The 21,617-nt window shown below is 35.4% G+C and overlaps 1 protein-coding gene across 5 annotated transcripts in view; it reads right to left on the bottom strand.

Annotated features, from left to right (window-relative positions):
• EXOC6B (exocyst complex component 6B) overlaps window positions 1–21,617 on the bottom strand; it is a 521,374-nt gene that overhangs the window by 150,093 nt on the left and 349,664 nt on the right. The window lies entirely within an intron of this gene.

Raw genomic sequence — 21,617 nt, 5'->3', positions numbered from 1 at the left:
GAGGGAAGGTGGTGGGTGAGGGGGTAAGAGATCAACCAAAGGACTTGTATGCATGCATATGAGCAAAACCCAATGGATAAAGATGGCGGGTGGGGGGAGGTGAGAGCACATGCTCAGGGGTGGGAGTAGCCAGGGAGAGGTGAATGGGGGGAAAGGGAAAATTATGTACTACTTTAAACAATAAAGAATTTAAATTAAAAGAAAATGTAGGCCCTGGCCAGATAGCTCAGTTGGTTAGAACATCATCCTGATACACCAAGGTTGTGGATTCAATTTCCAGTCAGAGCACATACAAAAAACAACCAACAAATGCATAAATAAGTGGAACAACAAATCAATATTTCTCTCTCTCTCCCTCTCTCTCTCTCTGTCTTGTTTCCCCTTCTTCTCTCTCTCTAAAATCACTTAATAAAAAGGTTTATTGAAAGAAATAATTAAAAGGATAAATTTTGTTTTCTTAAAAAATGAACACTGAAGTTTATTAACATAAATTATAAGCTAATTTTTAAATATGATACTGAAAATATCTTACTATCTTCTTTAAAGTATTCAAACACTTTATATTTAGTGAATGACATCTTAGTCTCAGGTCTAGGTCATACCTCATAGAAAATATATCCATTTTTTTTCCAGACATATATCCATTTTTTTCCTGTTATTTATCTGTTACTTACCATCAATATCTATTCTGAAAACCAGGATGATATGTATCGTTAAAAGTCGGAATTCTCAACTTAGTGAATCCTTTTCTGAAATTATGGAGTAATTCGGTCATGTGGAAAGATATATAAAATTACAAGATGAACACTCATGTATCCATTAAACATTAAACTATAGTTTAGCCCCTGTGTGACCTCCTTAATCATTTTCCTCCCTTTCCCCACGGGTGACCATTATTGTTGTTAGGCATACCATATGTATTTTAAAAACACTATTATGATAAGTATACATATAACAAAAATAATATCCTGTATTATTTTATGTATTTTAAAACTTTCCATAATCATATATGGCATGTCCTTTTGCAACATGATTTTTTGGTTCAATATTGTAATGTAAAGTTTTTTCAGTGTAATGCATGTGGTTGTAGTTTATTCCTTTAATTATTCTATAGCATATGACAATATATTTGTCCATTCTTCTGATTTTGGAGATTTAGTTTGTTCCTATTATAAACTAGGTAGGTCATAGACTAATGTAGGTCTAGTAAAAATTCACAGAAATTCAGATTCTCACTATGGGGTCCTTTTAGGTGTTTTTTCCATATATTTCAATGGACCAGGGAGTACCCAATTCTCTTTTACAAAAAGGGAGATATCATCCATTATTTCTTATACAAAAATACAACTGAACACAACTAAAACAAATGTGTAGAAATCTTACAAACTCTTTCAAAGAATTATAGAAAGCTCAATATGCATTACTTTCCATTACTATGTACATCATAGTACTACATGCAAGGGAGTGGATGTGAAGACTCGGAGAGCATCATCAATATCACTCACCTCCTCCACCATCAGGGAGGCTGCTTCTGTTGGCTGAGCTTGAGTATGTGCCAAATGTTTTGAAAATATCTTCTCATATAATTCTCATATAATTCTCACAAGAACCCCATGAGGTATTTAATACTCAATTTGCAGATAAGGACAGAGAAATAGGATTATTTTACTGTATATTCTTAGTGGTAGAGCTAAGATGTGAATCCAGCTCTGTCAGACTTTCCAAAAATCTCTTAACAATCATTTGATCCTGCCTCCCAGTCAAGGGCTTTTGTGGTAGTGTCTGTTGCTCTGAGACTTGGGGTAAGGAAATGGGGAGGACAAGAAGATAAAAATCACACAAGTGAAAGGCCAGGGTACTGAGCGAGAGGCTTTTCTCTTCCTTACTCATTTAAGGAAGCATCAAAAGATGGTTCAGTTCACAGTAGGGGTTTAAACCACGACAAGCTCTCTGTCAACCCACTGGGATCAGATCCTGAGTCCCAGAAGAAGAAGGATTTTATCTAACTGACTACAAATGCCAAGGCCCAATGTCTCCTCCGGATAACCTAGAAGGTTTCAAGAAACATGGAAGGAGGGCCAGGTACTATTCTGTGTACCAACTTTCTCTTTTGCTTTTGCTTCCTAAGTACCACTCCTCTGCTCACATTTTGCTGTGTCAAATTTTATCTTCCTCTAGAGCAGCGTTTCTCAACCTGTGGGTCGCGACCCCTTTGGGGGTCGAACGACCCTTTCACAGGGGTCGCCTAAGACCATTGGAAAACACATATATAATTACATATTGTTTTTGTGATTAATCACTATGCTTTAATTATGTTCAATTTGTAACAATGAAATTGGGGGTCACAACATGAGGAACTATATTAAAGGGTCGCGGCATTAGGAAGGTTGAGAACCACTGCTCTAGAGGTGTGTGTAGTTCGAAGGCACGAGAGCCAGAGAGCTGATGGTGTGGCTTTCAGACTCAGGCTGAAAACCTGAGAACCAGGAGCACCAAGTGCAGGACACTGCTTGCTACTCCCCATGTATAATTGACGCTCTGTAAAAATTTCTCCCCTTGGTTTCTCTTTCTGCATTTAGGTTGTATAGTTTTAACTGAATAGTCTTTTAAATTTTCCAGTCTTATTTTCTAAAGTGGCTAATTTTTGCTACTAATCCAATTCAGCATGTTTTTCATTTCTGATACTTTTGTTTTTAGAAGTTCCATTTTATTTATTTCTTTAAATCTTCACCCAAGGATATGAGAGAGAGAGAGAGAGAGAGAGAGAGAGAGAGAGAAACATGGATGTGCAAGAGACACATTGATTGGGTGCCTTCTGCCCATGCCCCAGCTGGAGCCTTGGATCAAACCTGCAACCCAAGTATGTGTCCTTGACCGGAATTGAACCCACGACCCTTTGGTGGGTGGGCCGATGCTCCAATCACCGAGCCACATCAGCCAGTACTGATTAATTTTTTATAACTTCTACTTCTTCCCTTAAATTTGTATGTACCTTTAAATCTTGAACCTATTGTGCATGTGTGGGTATATGAGCATTTTAAAAGCATTTACCTGCTAATTCTGCCACCTATGTCACTTGGGTAACTTTTTTATGAACTGATGATATTCCTTGTTATGGATCACATTGTCCTGTTTCTTGTCACATCTAGTAAATTTTTAACACTAGATACTGTGAATGCTAGGTTGCTGAATGTCTCTATTTTGTTGAATTTCTTTAAAGAGAGTTGATTTCTGTTATGGCAAACAGCTAGGTTTCTTTTGTAATTTTAAGGTTTTTAAGTCTACTCTTTTATGTAGGGATTAGAATAATCTATTCTCTATAGTTACTTTAGACCTACTACAAATGTAGCTTTAGACCAACTACTAGCTATTCTTCTGGTGGTTCTACTAAATGCTTCAGGAATTCAGTGGGGTCTTTCCCTTCTTACAGGTTAAATTTTTAACATCTCCCTGTCTTGTGTGACTTCTGGCAAATGTGCTCAGCTTCTGTACCTACCATTTATTTTTTGCCTGACATCATGAATTTTTCCTACACATGAACAACTTAGTATACAGCCAAAGCCTCAAGGGATCCCAATGCAGATATCTGGTGCTATTCCTCAAATTACCTCAAAACTACTTCCTTACAAATATCAGCAACTTAATCCCTGAACTTCAATCTTTGTTTTCTTCCTATTTAAAAAATATTTTTTTATTGATTTCAGAGAGGAAGGGAAAGGGAGACAGAGATAGAAACATCAATGATGAGAGAGCATCACTGACCAGCTGCTTCTTACATGACCCCTATTGGAGATTAAGCCCGCAACCCGGGCATGTGCCCTTGGTTGGAATCGAACCCAGGACCCTTCAGTCCACAGGCTGATGCTCTATCCACTGAGCCAAACCAGCTAGGGCCAATCTTTGTCTTCTTAACTCAACAATACTCTCCTGCTGTGCTTGGGTTACTTTGGGTACCCTCCCTGTACCACAGTTTGCAAAGTACCTGTAGGCAAATTGCTGGGGCAATGTTTCATGTGTTTCCCTTCTTTCAGAGATCACTGTCCTACACTGCCTGGTATCCAGTATCTGAAAAAGTTATTCCATTTATTTTTTCACTTCAAATGTTTATTGTCAAGAGTTTCTGGTACCAATTATTGCAGCATGGTCAGCAGAGAGCATCTCACCTTTATTTTGGAAAGATATTTTTTTGCTGGGTACAGAATTGTATATTGAGTTTTCTCTTACTTTTGGGATTTTAAAAGTTTCATTCTATTGTTCTCTGGCCTTCATTGTTTCTATGAGAATCATCCATCATTCTTATTGTTTTGCCTTGAATGTGTTTTTGTTCTACAGTTGTTTTTAAGATGTTTCTTTATATTTAATATTCATATGTCTAGGTGTAATTTTCTTTGTACTAGTATTTCTCCTGCATAGGCTTGCTGAGCTTCCAGAAAATGTGGATTGATGCATTTCCTCAGATATGGAAAATTCCCAGGCATTATTTTTTTTAAAGAAGTGCTTCTGTACCATTCTTATTCTCTTTTCTTCTTCTGGGACTTCAAGTACTTATATGTTATGCCTTTTATCTGTGTTCTATCTCTTTTACGCTTTATTCCATTTTTTTAAATGAAAACCATTTTATTCTTTTTCCCCCTCAATGTGTGTTTAAGTTTAGGTACTTTCTACAGACCTGTCATTGAGTTCACTAACCTTAACTTTTGCTTAAATTTCACCTAATGAACTCTTTATTACAAACTATACATTTTGCTATTCTATAATATATATTTTATTCTTAATATCTATTCAAATAATTATTTTTTGTATTTTATCCGTTCTTTCCAGTTTCTTTAACATATTAATCATAGTTATTTTTAAATCTTTGCTTGCTCCCATAAATATCTAAATTATCTAATGATCTACCATGACTATTTTAACTTTTAATTATAGGTCAGTTTTTCTTGAATATTAGCATGTTTAGAAACTCTGTTTTATATGCCATACATTGCAGATAAGATGTTATAGAGGCTTTTGATGATCTTATCTTCCTGAATAGCGTTTTAAGTTTGTTCATCCAGGCAATTAAATTATTAGTGGATCCCCTTTATTTTGTCAGGCTTGTTTTTAAAGTTACAGTTGTTCTATTTAGCTTTCCCTTACTCTTAAGACTTTGTCTATAATCCCTATAAATGGCTTTACTGATATTTAAATGAAAAAGTCTCACCATAGATTCAATTCTTAATGTCTTTGGCTGTGCAATTTCTAGAATACTTGCCCATATTCCAGTGGCTGTTGCCTTCTAAAGACCCAGAGTGTGTGCCCTATTCATATATAGCAGAGAAATTAGTTAAGGATGAAAGGGAATTTTATACAGACATTTTGGGGGGTTCTGTCTTTCTTTCTTTTTGGTATCCTATTCCTCTAATGCCTATTCTTATAGACATCCAAGTAATAATCTCTTCCTTTTTTAGATAATACTTTGATTTTATATTTTGTCCAGTTTTCAGAAATGTTTACCCTAGAGGATAAACCTGATACTATGGCTTCACAACTAGAACCCCTCCCCAAAAATCCCTTTAATTGACAAATTTGTATCAAACTAGAAAAAACTATAATAACCATTTAAGGAAATTCTCCCCGGTCAATAATTTTATACACACTTGTCTTCATTTCCATTATCAGCTTGGCCAACATTGTGCATTATTTTTAAAAAATGCATACATATATGTGTCTTTCTAACTAAAATTCATAATAAAGGATAAAGGATATAGCCAACTAATTAGTATATTACAAAACAGTATCACCACAGCAGATACCATAACTTGTATGTTCTAGTTTCATAGACCAAAACTGTCAGGAAAAAAAGAAAAAGAAAAATATATAAAGGTATACAGAGAAATTACAGGTATGTGGTTTAATGAAAACCAACATACATAGTAAATATAATATCCCAGACCACTTTAACCTTTGTCTTGGTTTCATCATCTATAAGATAGATTGTTATAATGGCTAAGTAGAAATAATTCCTATGTAGCATTTCCTACCTTGTAATTCCATAGTTACCTGGTTTACATTAAGTACTCAGTAAATGTCTTATTAGAATATTCTTATGGTCCAGAATATGGAAAACAATTAAAAAACATTGCATATATTTGCTTAAAATGTAAGTACTTTATGGGTGCACAATATTTGCTAACCATTTATCCCTATTCTAGTCTTATGATTTTCTTCTTTTACACCAAAAATTCTGTCATGCGAAAAAGTAGAAAGTGTACTTCCTGTTCTAAAACAAATCAAGGAGAGCATGCAATTAAGTGCTAAATTGAGCAGAATAAACTCTAAGCACTATATGATTTTAGAAGAAAAGGTTATGAGGCCAAAATAGTCAGAGAAGGCTTCACAAAAAAATAGTAGAACTTCATTACAAATTGACAACAACATCATGGAAATAATTTTAAGTGGCTTATAATTTGAGGTAATATAAAGTACTCTACAAATAATAACAATCACTACTACACAAACCACCACAGAATAAGACCTCAAATAAGAAATAAAAACTCTTCCTTTCTCTTTCCTCAGCTCCTATTGAGGTTAAAGGTTAACTTCATCAAGTCATCTCATTAATACAGAAATGTCTTTGAAGGTATTCCGTTTTTGCCATGCTGGACATTTCACCAGACTACAACCAAGATGCCAAATAATCAGATTCAAATATTAATAAGCAAAAGGTCATGATGAGTTAATTTTCAAAGTTCTACTAGTTCCTGTTTTTTCTTACCTTATCCAATTCCCTCTCCCTTTCTCCAGCCCTCTCTTACTACATAAATTACAGTCACTGGCTTAGTTTCAAGATATACCCACTAAACTGTAATTCCAGTTGAAGTGCATTTTAAGTGGAGGCCTCCCAGATGTTGGATCCCAATACAAGGGTGACCTGCAGAGGTATAAAGTTAAAATAAAAAGGGAGGGAATCAGCTAAAATGTATACCCAATTTTGATATTTAACTACTATTAAAAAAGGGAAAAATAGGAAAAATAAAAATAAACCCTCTCTTTCAAACTTTCCAATAAGTTATTTAATAATGTGACAAAGCAGAACATATTAAAATATTAACCAAAGCTTCCAGGAAAACCTCTATAATCTCAATTGTTTATTCAAGACCTTTACAAACCTCATAAAAAATTAAGTGGGCTTGGAGAAAACACAACATAGCCATAGGAGAGAGTTTACAAAACACAATGGTACAGACGCCTGCCTGTCTGCCAGCCAGTCGCTTTTAACTTCCACATACAACATGTTACTCCGCTCCTCACTGGTCAATACCCTAAATAAGACCATTTCTCCCCCCTAAACACCTCATTAGCCTGAGTTCCTTTTTTTGCTGTTTTGAGCTAACGTATCCTGTAGGTGCTTCGGTTCATTATTTGCTGCCAAAACAAAAGCTCCATTTCAGAATATTTAAAACCTTAGGTTTTTCTGAGCGAAATAATTTAAGATCTTCTTTACAAGTGTCTGATTAGCCCTCTAATTAATCTCACTATGGAAGAACAGTGAGATTAATGAACCATAATGTCCATTTTATGGAAAGTAGTAGTGAAAACAAGATGAGACAGAGTGGAAGAGATACATAGAGAAAGAGCAAGGATTTGGTTCATATTAACTTAGGTTCAAGTCAGGCCCTATCACTTATGTGACCTTTATGAAAGTTGTCTAATATTGGTTAGTCTCAGCTTTCTCATCAATGTAATGAAGATAATGTCAGCGACACTGTAGAAATTATAGAGTTAAAGAGATGATATAATAAAGAACCCTATACAGTTCTGGCAATAGTAGGGGCTCAATGAATGATAGGTGCTTTATTACAAAATATTCCTGTCTTTTTGAGTAGTACTGCCTATAGTTCAAGGAAATTTTTAATGAAAATTTATTTGCATTCCACATTTCTTAAAAAGTGCTTATAGAAACATTCAACATGCAAATTTTAATGTGAGCTGAACTCAACTTTCATATACCTAGAAATCTACTGAGTGAATCATGTTGCAGGAAATTGAGCACAAAATATGAATATTTCAGTCAGTCTCAGTTTGTGAGGACAAATAACCTTAAACCATTTCGATTTCAAGAAAATGTGGCATATTCTCCCCATCCCCATCTTTTCCCTCCTGAATGTCCTACAGGAGCCGCGAAAGAGGAAACTTTTCATCATGGTGAATGTGTGTGAAAGCACCAAAGTACGTTAATAATTAGAGAAGAGGAAACTGATAGACTGCCTTGTTCATTAAGGAACTTGTTACCAAAGAACTCATTAAAGGGTAATGGAACCAAATGGCGATTAAAAGAAATACCCACTGAATAGAGGTTGTCTGGCTAACAGCCCCTCGATATAGCCTTTCACAAACATTCCCAATAGTAAAGACCCCCAACGAGATGAAAAGCCGCACTAATGCTAAAACCAGTATTGATGAAACCGGAGATAAAATTATCCTAAGTAGGAGACAGCAGCTGAATTAAGAAAAACCATCCTAGAATTCAGAGTATGGGACATTAAACAAGAAAGTCCTCTACCATGTACGCCCTGTTCTCAGAGACCCTGGGTCCTGTGTAGTAGAGAGAAAGGCAGCTCTTCCTCTCTATACTTTGCTACTCCTAACTTCTAAGTTAGAACAAGATTCTCCCTTTTCCCAGTGATTCCCTCACCTACTTTCTGCCATCTAACTTCTTCCTTATCTAAACAGAACCTACAAATCTTAAAAATATGAGATAAAGTTATGGTTGGAAAGAAACTGGTGGAATATAATAAAATGTTAGAGGTATAGTCCCTTGAGCAAAGCCAGAAAAAGAATGGAATGATCTCTGTAATAGGGCATGCTAGAAATTGACCATTTACACTGACTACACAAGTTCAGAACATTTTCAGAACACCAGAAACTGGTGATAGAAAAAGATGCCACCTCCACTGAAAAACCTATTTACAGAATATGTTACTTACCTAATTCATTATCCATGATCCCTTCTACCTTAATAAAGTATCTTTGACCAGATAAAAAGTTAGAATATTTACGTTTTGTCATATAAGGAAGGCAAATGATTTGAAAGTAGAAATTCCTGCAGAAGCCCTTTTGCCTCGCCCTTCCTTCTTGTAGCTGTCAAAGTCATGTGATGGCTAGAATTCTAGCAGCTATCATGTAATCTTGAGGAAAAGGGCAAGAGAATGATGAAGACCTCAGCCTGATGTTCCTGAGCCTCTGAGCCAGTATCGTTTCTGCAGTTATTATGTGAAAAAAAATACACTCTTAGGTATTCAAGTTACTGAAGCTGGTTAGCTGTTATTGATAACAGATAATCAAATTAAAGCCAGCAGAATCAGATGAGAGAACCTAAATAGCTTAGATAATCAATAAGACTGCCGTAAAATGGGGCAGAGAAAAAGATGAAAGACTGTCTACCCATATTGGTTTTTTTTACAAGTACACAGCCTACATAGGTCCTCCATATCTTAGGTCAAGTAAGGAGGGAAGTAAAATGCTAGCACATGACACAATAAAAATACTGTGAAACAAAGACTACAGCACCTGTGATAACTAATTTTATGTGTCAACTTGACCAAGTCAGTGGATGCTCAGACTTTATACTGGATGTGTCTGTGAGAGTATTTTTGGATGAGATTAACACTTAAATCAGTAAACTGAGTAAAGCAAGTTCCTTTCCCTAATGTAGATGGGCCCCATGCAGTAAGTCGAAGGCCTAACTAGAACAAAAAGACTGGCCCTCCTTCATGACTAACTGCCTGAAGGCAGATACCAGTCATTTCCAGCCTTTAGACTTGAAGCGAAATATGGCTCTTATTGGGCCTTGACCTTTCAGAGCAGAACTTACACCAATTTCCTTGGGCTCCAGTTAGCTGACTACAGATCTTGGGACTTCTCGGATTCCATAATTCCATGAGTAAATTCCATACACACACACACACACACACACACACAAATAAAAAGGGTAATATGCTAATTAGACCGGATAGACCAGACATCTTCCAGTCGTCCAGTCCTCCTTCCAGACAAAGCCATGGTGGCGGGGGCCGAGGCAGAGGCAGTTAGGGGTGATCAAGCCAGCAGGAGAGGGCAGTTAGGGGTGATCAGCCTGGCAGGGAGAGTGGTTAGGGGCAATCAGGCAGGCAGGCAGGTGAGCAGTTAGGAGCCAGTGGTCCCAGATTGCGAGAGGGTGCAGACTAGGCTGAGGGACTCCACCCCGCCCCCCACCACACACACACCCTGTGCACGAATTTTGTGCACCGGGCCTCTAATATTATATATATATATCACAGACACAGATATATACATTGTTGTTTCTGTTTCTCTAGAGCAGCGGTTCTCAACCTGTGGGTTGCGACCCCTTTGGCGGTCGAACGACCCATTCACAGGGGTTGCCTAAGACCATCCTACATATCAGATATTTACATTATGATTCATAACAGTAGCAACATTACAGTTATGAAGTAGCAACGAAAATAATTTTATATGGTTGGGTCACAACATGAGGAACTGTATTTAAAGGCCAGAAGGTTGAGAACCACTGCACTAGAGAATCCTGACTAACACAGTACCCAAAAGACTCAAAGTATTTTCAAGCCTCAGAAAATTTTTTAATAGCTCAAAAGGAAATTTTAAATAAACTCTTTGGTGTCACCATCTAGAGCTTTGGTGTCACCATCTACTATGGCCTGCAGGCCAAATCCAACCCGTTTGAAATGAATAAAACTAAAAAAAAAAAAAAAAGACCGTACCCTTTTATGTAATGATGTTTACTTTGAATTTATATTAGTTCACACAAACACTCCATCCATGCTTTTGTTCCGGCCCTCTAGTCCAGTTTAAGAACCCATTGTGGCCCTTGAGTCAAAAAGTTTGCCCACCCCTGATCTAGAGTATAAAATAAACTGTTCTCAACAAAAGAGAGATATAATAAGGAGAAAAGAGTGTGAAGTGAAATGATAGCATGATAAATCAAAAACTCAACAGTAAATATAAAGAGACATGGATAAGATAAAAAGGGTTATAAGAAAAACAGACAAATGAACTAAATTAATCCACATGAGAGGGAGTAAGTGTAGGACATAGCTATGGAAGACTACCCCAAGTTATGTGGAAAACAAACATGAGACATTCTCCCAGTACTTAGAAAGCCAGCCTGAAGCTGAAATTATGATAGAGAAAGTAATCAGTTTAATACAGAAGATAAAGTTAACATCAGGTTAACTGATGTTTGCAAAGTGGAGCCAAGAAAATAAATGAAGCACCAAGAATAATCAATCTATCAGAGAAAAAATTACAAAAAGGTACAAGTATTCAGGCAGTAAAACTAGGTCAATAACCAAATAACAAAATCAGATTTCTCTACTGCAACACTAAAAACTAGATGACAATGGAACATGTACAGAGTATTGAAGGGAAAAAAATGTGACATAAAAATTTTTTTAAATCAAGCAAAATGGTAAAAAGAAAACATTTAATACATAAGAAAGAGCTCATAAAATCTGAAACATATATATTTACTTGAAGATATGCATAGTGAAAGCTATGATCTGTTATGGAAACTAATTAAAAGTGAGATCAGGTTAATAATTGTCTTAAACTAAATGGAAATATCAGTATTTACTGTTGAAAAAAGATATATAACATGGAAAATAATGCTGTAATAATAATAATACTCGATCTAAAATACTGAAATATTTTAAAATATAGGAGAGGAAGAGGTAAAATAAAAATGTGTGATAAACCACATATTAAATGTTACAAATGAATGTTTATGCTTAATTTCAAAGTTTAGAGAATTATAAGTTGAAAAACATTTTGAAAAAATGAAAGGACATGTTCAAAATTCTAAGAATATGCAAAGCTAAAAATATGAGATGCATTAAAACAAAGGAAATGAAAAAGAGATAAAATGAGACAAAACAACATAACCAAGTCAACAGCACAATAATTGTAAATTACCCTATTAAAAGACAAAGGCAACACTAAAAACTGAGGAAGCTGACAAATAAAATAATCAATAAAACCATAAAAGGAAAACTATAAAGGAAGAGGTAATAACATATTAATTGACAGATAAGTTCAAATTCAAGGAAAAAGTTATTAAACAAGAGTAATTTCCTAAAGACTAAAATAAAGATCTGACTACTATAAGTCGTAATGCAACATATAACATTGTATCAAAATACATAAAGAAAAAATTGCAGAAAAGGGAAAATACCTAAAAAACACAGACAACAAAATAACAGTAAGAGATCCTAACAGAATACATTGAAACTGACAGATTGAGCAGCAAAAATTAGGATAATTCAGGTCTAAATAATAATGCAACAATATGAACTTAAAGATATATATATATATATATATATATATTTAACTTTGTACATTACTGGCAGGAAATATGTCTTCTTATCTGTAAATGGGGTAATATCCAGTGAAATCCTAAAAGGATTTCTCAACATTAGTGCTTGAACAAATGAATATCCATATAGCTAAACATAAATCTCAACTGTTTTGTCACTCTGTTATACAAAAAACCATATCAAATGGATCATACAGCTAAAGAAAACAAAAGAGTTAAAGTTTTATAAATCCAGGAAAAAAAAGGAAAAAATTTTCTAGAACTTAGAGTAGATAATTTCTTAGATAGGACACAGTAAAAAGGCAAGGACTCACCTTATATAGCTGAAATAAATCTGGTATCCAGAATATATGAAATAATATAAAACTTAATAAATAAAATAACTCAAGTGAAAATATGGGGAAAAGATTTGCACAAGCACTCGATAAAAGAAGACACATGAATAGCCAAAGAGCACATGAAAAGTGCTCAGCATCATTAGGTATCAAAGAAATGATAAACAAAAAACACAAGCTGACTCCTGTACATAGTCATTAGAGTGACTAAAACTAACAAAGAAGATGACAATACCAAATGTTGACAAGAATTTTGAACAACTGAAACTCTAATGCATTGGTTTTACTATATAAAATGCTATGGCTATTTTCAAAAACCATTTGTGAGTTCCTTAAAAAGTTAAAAATATACATTTATCATTTGATATACATGCAAATTAAAGTAAAATTGAACCCATGATTTTATTTTAACATCATAAAAATAGGAAAACCAGACACTATAGCCTCCCAATTCATTGCAACTAGAAATACACGCAAATATCTATAAAGTATTTTTGTCAAAATTACATCTACTAACAAACCACCTGTTTAAAGGAAACACAGAGTACAGAGGAACATCTACATAATAGAAGACAAAGATGCTAATTGACTGTACCTTTGCTACGCCCAAGCCATGCAAACCAGCCAATCAGAGTGACTATATGCAAATTAAGCCAACCAAGATGGTGGCCGGCAGCCATGGAGCTGGAGCAAGCAGGAGGCTTAGTTGCCCCGGTGATGGAGGAAGCCAAACTTCCCACCTGCTCTGGCGGGCTGTGGCCTCCAAAAGGCAACAAGCTTTCAATTATAGAAGCTAAGTAAATAGAACCTCCCGGGGGGATTGGGCCTAAGCCAGCAGATGGTCATTCCCCGAGGGGTCCCAGACTGTGAGAGGGCACAGGCCGGGCTGAGGGACTCTCCCGAGTGCACAAATTTTTGTGCACAGGGCCTCTAGTCCTATATAATAAAAGAAACATGTAAGTTGACCGTCCCTCTGCTACGCTCACCAGCCAATCAGAAGTGAGTATGCAAATTAACCTGACAAAGATGGTGGGTTAATTTGCACACACGGGCGCCAGGCAGAGAGCAGAGCGGGAGAGCCAGTGGAGAATGGAGCAGCTTGGGGAAATTGGCTCCCCAAACCACCAGACTGAGAGCAGAGAGGTAGAGCTGGTGGCTTGGAGGACTTGGCAGAGTGGGACGCCATGGGATGGAGACAGAGCAGGAAGGGAAAACCAAGAGCGTGGGGAGCACCAGGTATTCTGGGAATAGTAGTTTTGCTGGCAGCCCCAGGACTGGAAGCAGAAGCCCAGAGTGCAGGGAGCACCAGGAATGTTGGGAATTGTAGTTCTGGTGGCAGACGGATTCCCCTAGACACTATAGCAAAGTGAGCCTGGAGCAAGTTACTGTTGCCGTGGGGGATGGAGGGAAAGCAAAGACATAAGTAAAATCAGAGTGTCTAGGAAAAATTAAAGGGAAGATATCCTAAAACTTCCAGGAAATCTCTACCAATGAAGCAAAGGGGGGGGAAAAGCCTCTATTATTCTGTGAGCAACAAACCAAACTGAGTTGGAGACAATTCACTCATATGATTGCAAAGACAGACAGAAACTCTCAGATTGGAGAGAGCTCCCCTGAGGGTTCCTAGACTGGAGAGGGTGCAGTTCGGGCTGAGGGACTCCCACACCCCCCAGTGCATGAATGTCATGCACCAGGCCTCTAGTATTAAATAACATCACAGGATGTACCACAGGAAACCCTATAAAACAAATACCTGAGTTTTTTAAACAAATGCTGGCAAGCATTTTTTAAAAAGGTAGAGTTCCTACAAACAAAAGAGACTTAAAGAGCCTTCCACTTCTGCCAAAGGCAATGCAGCTAATATAAGACAAATCCTCCGAGCACAGGTTTTGAAACACACTCTGAAGTCTTATGTTTTAAGGTTACCGTCTAAGCAACTCTCACTTACCTATTAAGTAACATCCTGGCGTAACTGAGTCGAAATGGGCCTTGGGGAGGTGAGAAATCAGGGCATTCCTTGAGCCTGATTTTGAGTTTCTTCCTTAGAATCGTTATCCTGTGGCATATATACTTCCTGATGTTATCATAGAAAAATAAAACATTTTTATTGGTATCAGATGTATGGATCATGCTTATTTTTAAAATCTTGTTATATTGATTCCTAGCCAAATAGTTCAGTTGGTTAGAATGTTGTCCTGATACACCAAGGATGCAGGTTCAATACCCCAATAGGGAACATACAAAAATCAACCAATAAATGCATAAATAAAGTAGAACAACAAATCAATGTTTCTCTCTCCCCCCACCCTCACTCCCCTTTCTCTCTCTAAAAAAAAAAAATTAAAGAGCTAGCCTACTTTGCAGGGAGATAGCATGATTCAGAACTTATAAAAATTTTACAGATAATGTTTGCATTTAATGAAAAAATTATCAGAAGTGACAAAAGATGGAAATGTACCATGAGGAGGATGAGGAAAAACAAGATAAATAGTAGAAAACAAAGCCACACACACACACACACACACACACACACACAAAACACACACAAAAAAACCTTTGGTTGAGTCAGATATTGCAATTATCACACAAAATAATTTCAGGTGTTTAGAAAAATAGATTTAAAAATAGAGACTTTTACTAGAAACCTGATATCTAAAATAAAAAATCAATAAAATTTCTAAAACCAAAAAACAATATCTAAAATTAAGAACCCAAATGATGTTTTTAATGATATATTAGATAGAACAGAAGAGAAAATTAATACTCTGAAAAAATAGGCCCAAAGAAAATATTCAGACTCAAGCACAGAAAATAAATCAAATGTAAAAGACCAAACATATTATAAGAAACATATGCAGTACAGTAAGATACTTAATAAATGTATAATTAAGGTCCTAGGTTGAAAGAAAAGAGAAAGTAAAGAAATGGTTGATGAGATACTGGCTGGAAAACTTCCAAAACTAACAAAGGACATTGAGTCCAAAATATAAGAAGCTCTATGAATGCCAATTAAAGTAAATAAGAATCCTACTTCTAGGAACATTTTAGTACAAATACAGAAAAGTTAAAAGAAAAATACAAAAATAACTAGAGAAAAAATTTATAGCAACACTAATACTGACAACTGACTTTTCAATAGTAATGACAGATGCAAGAAGATAATTAGGTTACAACTTTATTTTTTTATTGCTTTTCTCTTTTTTCTTTATCTTTATTGTTGAAAGTATTAAAGATGTCCCTCTTTTTTGACCCACATTGACCCCCTCCACCCAGTTCCTGGCCTGCCTCAGGTCTTCGCCACCCTACTGTCTGTGTCCATGGGCAATGCATATATGCATATAAATTCTTTGGTTAATCTCTCCCCCACTGCCTCACCCTATTTCCTTCTGAGATTCATCAGTCTGTTTCATTTTTCCATGTCTCTGGCTCTACTTTATTCCTCAGTTTTATTTTGTCCATTAGATTCCACATACAATGAGATCATGTGATATTTGTCTTTCCCTGACTGGCTTATAGTAATTTTAATAATAATAATGGGAATCCCCTAGGGCCTAGGCAGAACAAAAATAATGTCCAGATGGCAGCAGAATAATACAAAAAGAAAGGAAAATGAGGATGTTCCATAAATTGTAAAAAAAATAGTAATAATAAAGTTTAAGAGATTTGAAAGAAATGTAAAATTAACATACATGACAGCAGTAGCACAAAAGGCAGAAGGAATAGAGTTAGAATACTAAAAGTTTTTTTGCACTATTAAGGAACAAGTGAAATTACTTATTCATAGCACATGTAAATCATTTTAAATGCATGCTCTGATTTCTTAAGAAACAACTATAAATAATAAACTAATGTGACACGCTAATATAGGAGAAAAATGAAATAAACAATTAAATTAAAAGAAGGCAAATAACTGAATTTTTTTAAAGACAAGAAAATAGAAGATAAAAAGTAAGACAGTAGATTTAAATAGAAACACTACAGTAATTACATTAGGTGTATGTGGAATAAATAGTAGAATTAAAGAAAAATATTCAAGCTAGTTTTTAAAAATACAAAATTATATGCTACTTTAAAGAGATGTGTCTTCAAATAAGGACACAGCAATGGGAAAAGACAAACTATTTTAAAATCAAAAGAAAGTTTGTGTGCCTTAGCAAACATTAGAAAAAGATTTTTAAGGTATAAAATATCCTTAAAGATACAGGGTTAATATAGTGGGAAGACATAATAAATCTAAATCTGTATATACTTAACAAGCTTTAAAAATATTAAACAAAATTAACACAAGTAAAAGTAGACTAATCAAAATAAATCAGAATACAAATATGTTATAAATGTCACAATGAATAAGCTTAAGCTAACTGACATATATAAAATAATGCAGCATTAACAATTTCAGGATATACGTGTTTTTAAAGTGTTCATGTAAGTCATGGACATAGAATAAATCCCTACAGATCTGACAGTATTAAAATTCAATGCAGAGTTTGGTCTCTAGCCATAGCGGAATTAAGCTAGAAATGAATTTTTTTAAAAGACACAAGAAACCCTCCTCATCAAAAAACTTTTTTTTAAATCACTGTACTTCTAAATAAACTATTGGCCAAGAACCAAATCACGATGTAAACTAAAAAGTACTTTGAGCTGAACCAGGATAAAAATATAATGCATTAAAATTTTGGGCGATAGCTAAAGATATGATTTATAGCCATAAACATATATATTTAAAAAGTGAAAAGGTTGAAAGTCGATTATCCAAGTATCTATCTCAAAAAAGTTAAGAGGAAAAAAGAAAATTGCATTTTAAAATATATAAATAGGAAATAATGAAAATAAGAGCAAAATAAATGAAATGTAAATTATATACAACTGACAAAATCACAAGTTGGTGTTTGAAAGCATAAATAAAGTTACAAACAACTAATAAGAAATATTTTTTTTAAATTATAAATGAAAGTGTAAATAATATCAGGAGGATTGAAAAACACTACATCACTATAAATACTATTAGCATTAAAAATAAAAGTGTATTATTAAAAAATATACACCAATAAAATTAACAAAGTAGATGAATTGGACAAATAATGCAACTTACCAAAAGTGAAATGCAAAAAACAGGAAATATGAACACCTTGAAAGTATAAAATACACTGATGCTATAATTAAAAACTTTACCTACAAAGCAAACTTTTCCTGAAAGCAAAGGCCGAGATGGCTTCTATGAATCTTCCAACATTTAGAAAATAAATAACAGCAATATTATACAATACTTCCAAAAATAAGACATTTCCCAATTTGTGCTATGAGGCAGAATCACTGTAATACCAAAATCTAATAAGGACATGACAGGAAAGAAACAAAGGCAATCCTCTCACATGAATACAGAAATAAAACACTACACAAAATATTAGCCAATGAAATCCAGTTTTATATAAAAACTCATCACAATCAGGTTTATTCCAATAAAGCAAGAGACATTCATTGTAATTTAACACATTAACCGAACAAAAGGGAAAAATAATTTTTTTCAATAAATGTAAGAAAAGAATGCAAAGAACTCAATAACAACTCAGGAGAAAAACTATTCATAATCTGGAAATACAGGAGCAATTTCTTAGTCTGATAAGAATATCTACCAAAACCAACCAGCAACCAAAATCAGCAAAAACAATTATACTAAGGGTGAACTATTTAAAGACACTATTATAGACCCTGGCTGGTGTGCTCAGAGGTTAGAGCATTGGCGGGCGCACCAAAGGGTCCCGGGTACAATTCCTGGTCAAGGGCACATATCTGGGTTACAGCTTTCACCCCAGTCTTGGTCAGGGTACATGCCAACCAATGTATCTCTCTCACCTTTCTTTCTTTCTTTCTCTCTCTCTCTCTCTCTCTCTCTCTCTCTCTCTCTCTCTCTCTCTCTCTCTCTTCCTTCTTCTCTCCTTCCCTCCAGTCTTGCAGTGAGCCTGGACATCAGCCCAAAGTGAAAACTTTTTAGTGTCTTCCTTTATGAGCATCTTTCCTCGGCTATACACACGGCCTTCTACACGCCCCCCTCCCCTTAAACAGGAGCCTTTAAGTGTCCTAATTTCCCAAAAAGTCTACCTCAGTTTTTCTTCCTGGACCTTTGATGGTCTATTGCATGTCGTCACTGTTATTTTTTACTCTAGTCACCTGACGATTGTTAGTTCACCTTACATCATTTTATGAACTTGCTCACCACTTCTCTAGTCTGAGTGCTCGGTCTGACTCAACCGATGAGTCCCTGGCATGAAGTAGCCCTTAGACGGGTTAACAGAGACATACACAATACCTTTTGTATGAGATCTGCCCTGATCCTTCTGGAGTCAGTGAACAGGATCCCACACAAGAAACACGAGCTACCGCGGTTCAGGACCGCCAGTGAGCTGGTGGTGGAATGGAGCAGCGGCAACCACACAGATTCTCTACTGTTTTAGATTTCCTTTTTCTTGAGTCAGCACTCGTTTGGTCAGTGTTTTTGTGGAGGGATGAGCCTGGAGCTGTCTGCTCCACCATTTTGCTGACACCACTCTCAAGCTATTACTCTTCTTGATTCAAGCAGCCATGTCACAGATCAGAATTTCCCAAACTAGCTTCAGAGACAAGTCCCATAGCTTTTTATGGACTTTCAAACAACTGAACTTTCATTTCTGTGATTGATTAAAACAAAAATTAAGTGTGGTCTGTTTTATCTGAATGCTTACTTTTTATAACTGAAAACCACCCTCATGACCTATATACTTCCCAAAGGCCCAATCTCCCAATACCATCACATTGGAGATTAGATTTCAAAGTATGAATTCTAGGGGGGCACAAATATTCACTCATATCTGCATACTTCTGAAACCTCAAAAGGTCCAGTGAAAAGAAACTAGATTAAAGTGAAAAGGGATCAGATTCAAGTGACATGGAATCTCTGTGTTAGCTCTGTACTTAGTGTTGGAGAAAATTTGGTCTCCCATGAAAAATCAAAATCATAGTGGTAGTGTGCTATCAGAATTACAACCCCATGTAGCACAGGAATCCCTAAGCTAAAGATTAGAGGGAAAAAAAAAATGATCAGGATTCAGTGAAACCTCTCAGACAACCAGAAAAAAACAAATGTCAAAGAACTCAATAAAAACACTTTTGTTATCTAAGAAACAGCATTTCCCATGGAAAAACAACTCTTCTTGAAGGTAAGCTCCCAATCAAAAGTTTGAAAGTGGTCTGGCTGGTGTGGCTCAGTGGTTGAGTGTTGACCTATGAACCAGGAAGTCACAGTTTGATTCCCGGTCAGGGCATATACCCAGGTTGTGGGTTGATCCACAGTCTGGGGCATGTAGGGAGAAGCCAATCAATGATTCTGTCTCATCACTGATGTTTCTATCTCTCTCTCCCTCTCCCTTCCTCTCTAAAGTCAATAAAAATATTTTTTAAAAATTTAAAACTAAGTGAAAAATTGATTTTTCATGAGGTAGAGTCTAATGATCAACAACAAAAAAAAGCAAAAAGCATAGACAGATCTGAGATAAAAAGAACTTTTGGGAAGTTAAAATACATGTTTAAGATGATAAACAACATAAAAGGAATTTAAATCATTACAAAATAACAGAACACTAAGAAACAGACAGATATGAAAAAGACCCAAATAGAATTTCTAGAAAAATACTGTCACTGAAATTTAAAATTCAACAGATTATATAAACAATAGATTGGACCAGAAGACAGATCTGAGGAATTACCCAGAATATAAATCATAGATGTAAAAATATTAAATTCTTCTAAGTAACAAGAAAGAAAAGACAAATTGCCTACAAAGGAGCAATAAATAAGACTGACAGCAACAAGAAGCTAGAAGACAATGAAATAATATCTTCAATAGGCAGAAAGAAAATAAGGTTTAATTCAAATTTTAACCCAAGAAGATAAAGAACCCTGCCATTTCCACATGAACAGGGGTGAAATAATAATATTTTCAAGTAAGACAGGTTGATACATCACTTAAACTTGAGAACACTGCTCTAGGTAACAATCAGAAGCTCACTGAGAGTATGATGACACAGTGCAAGTCATAGAGATATGCTTTCCAAGTCTAGAACAGACCTCAGTTAGTGGCCATCTGACTCAACCCACCACATGAATGATTAGAATGTCTCTAGAACTTACACAAATGCCTCCAGAGAAGTGAAGCCGGCTAAATCACAGAGACAGCATGGAACACCTTTCCAGAAGATTCTGTCTGCCTAGTCCTATCATCTGGAGCTAAGACCCCCCCTTTAGGTGATGAAGTTAACAATTATATGCTTTAAGCCTCTAAGATATCTTTTTTCATAGGCTGAATAAACCAAAATTTTTTTCAAATATCCCTATAGCATTTCATTTCTAGTCCTTTCTATACCATAGCATTCTCTGTTAGAAGTTCTCCAGCTGGCCAGCATCCTTTTTAGATTACAAAATAAAAGCAAAATAATTGATTCAGGCATGCTCTTATGAGCATTTAAATAGAAGAGAACTTTGTTCTAGATCAGTTCTTAAAATTTAACATTCATTAGAATTCCTTGGAGGACTGATTAAAACACTGATAAGCCAAGAGCTGAGTTTCTGATTCAGTACACCTGGTATGGGGCCTGAGCTTTTGCATGAACCATTTCTGTTGTGATACTGATACTGCTGTTATAGGGGCTACACTTTGAAAACTGTTAGGTAGACCTATCACCTTGTATATTTAACCCGAACTTGTAGTCAACTCAAATTCTCAAATCTGTTTTACAGACATAATTGATCTGAATAACCTACTTAATTATCCCACTCCTGGTTATCTCAATTGAAAAAAATTAACAAAAAACATGTCACAGATGGTAGATCATTAATGGTATATTCATATATGACAGAGTATTCTTTATATTATTCTTTAT

The sequence above is a fragment of the Myotis davidii genome, unplaced genomic scaffold (genome assembly GCF_000327345.1).
Source record: "Myotis davidii unplaced genomic scaffold, ASM32734v1 scaffold247, whole genome shotgun sequence".
NCBI lineage: Eukaryota > Metazoa > Chordata > Mammalia > Chiroptera > Vespertilionidae > Myotis > Myotis davidii.
Note: the sequence above shows the minus strand (reverse complement) of the source record. Positions and strands in the feature narration are given on the sequence as shown.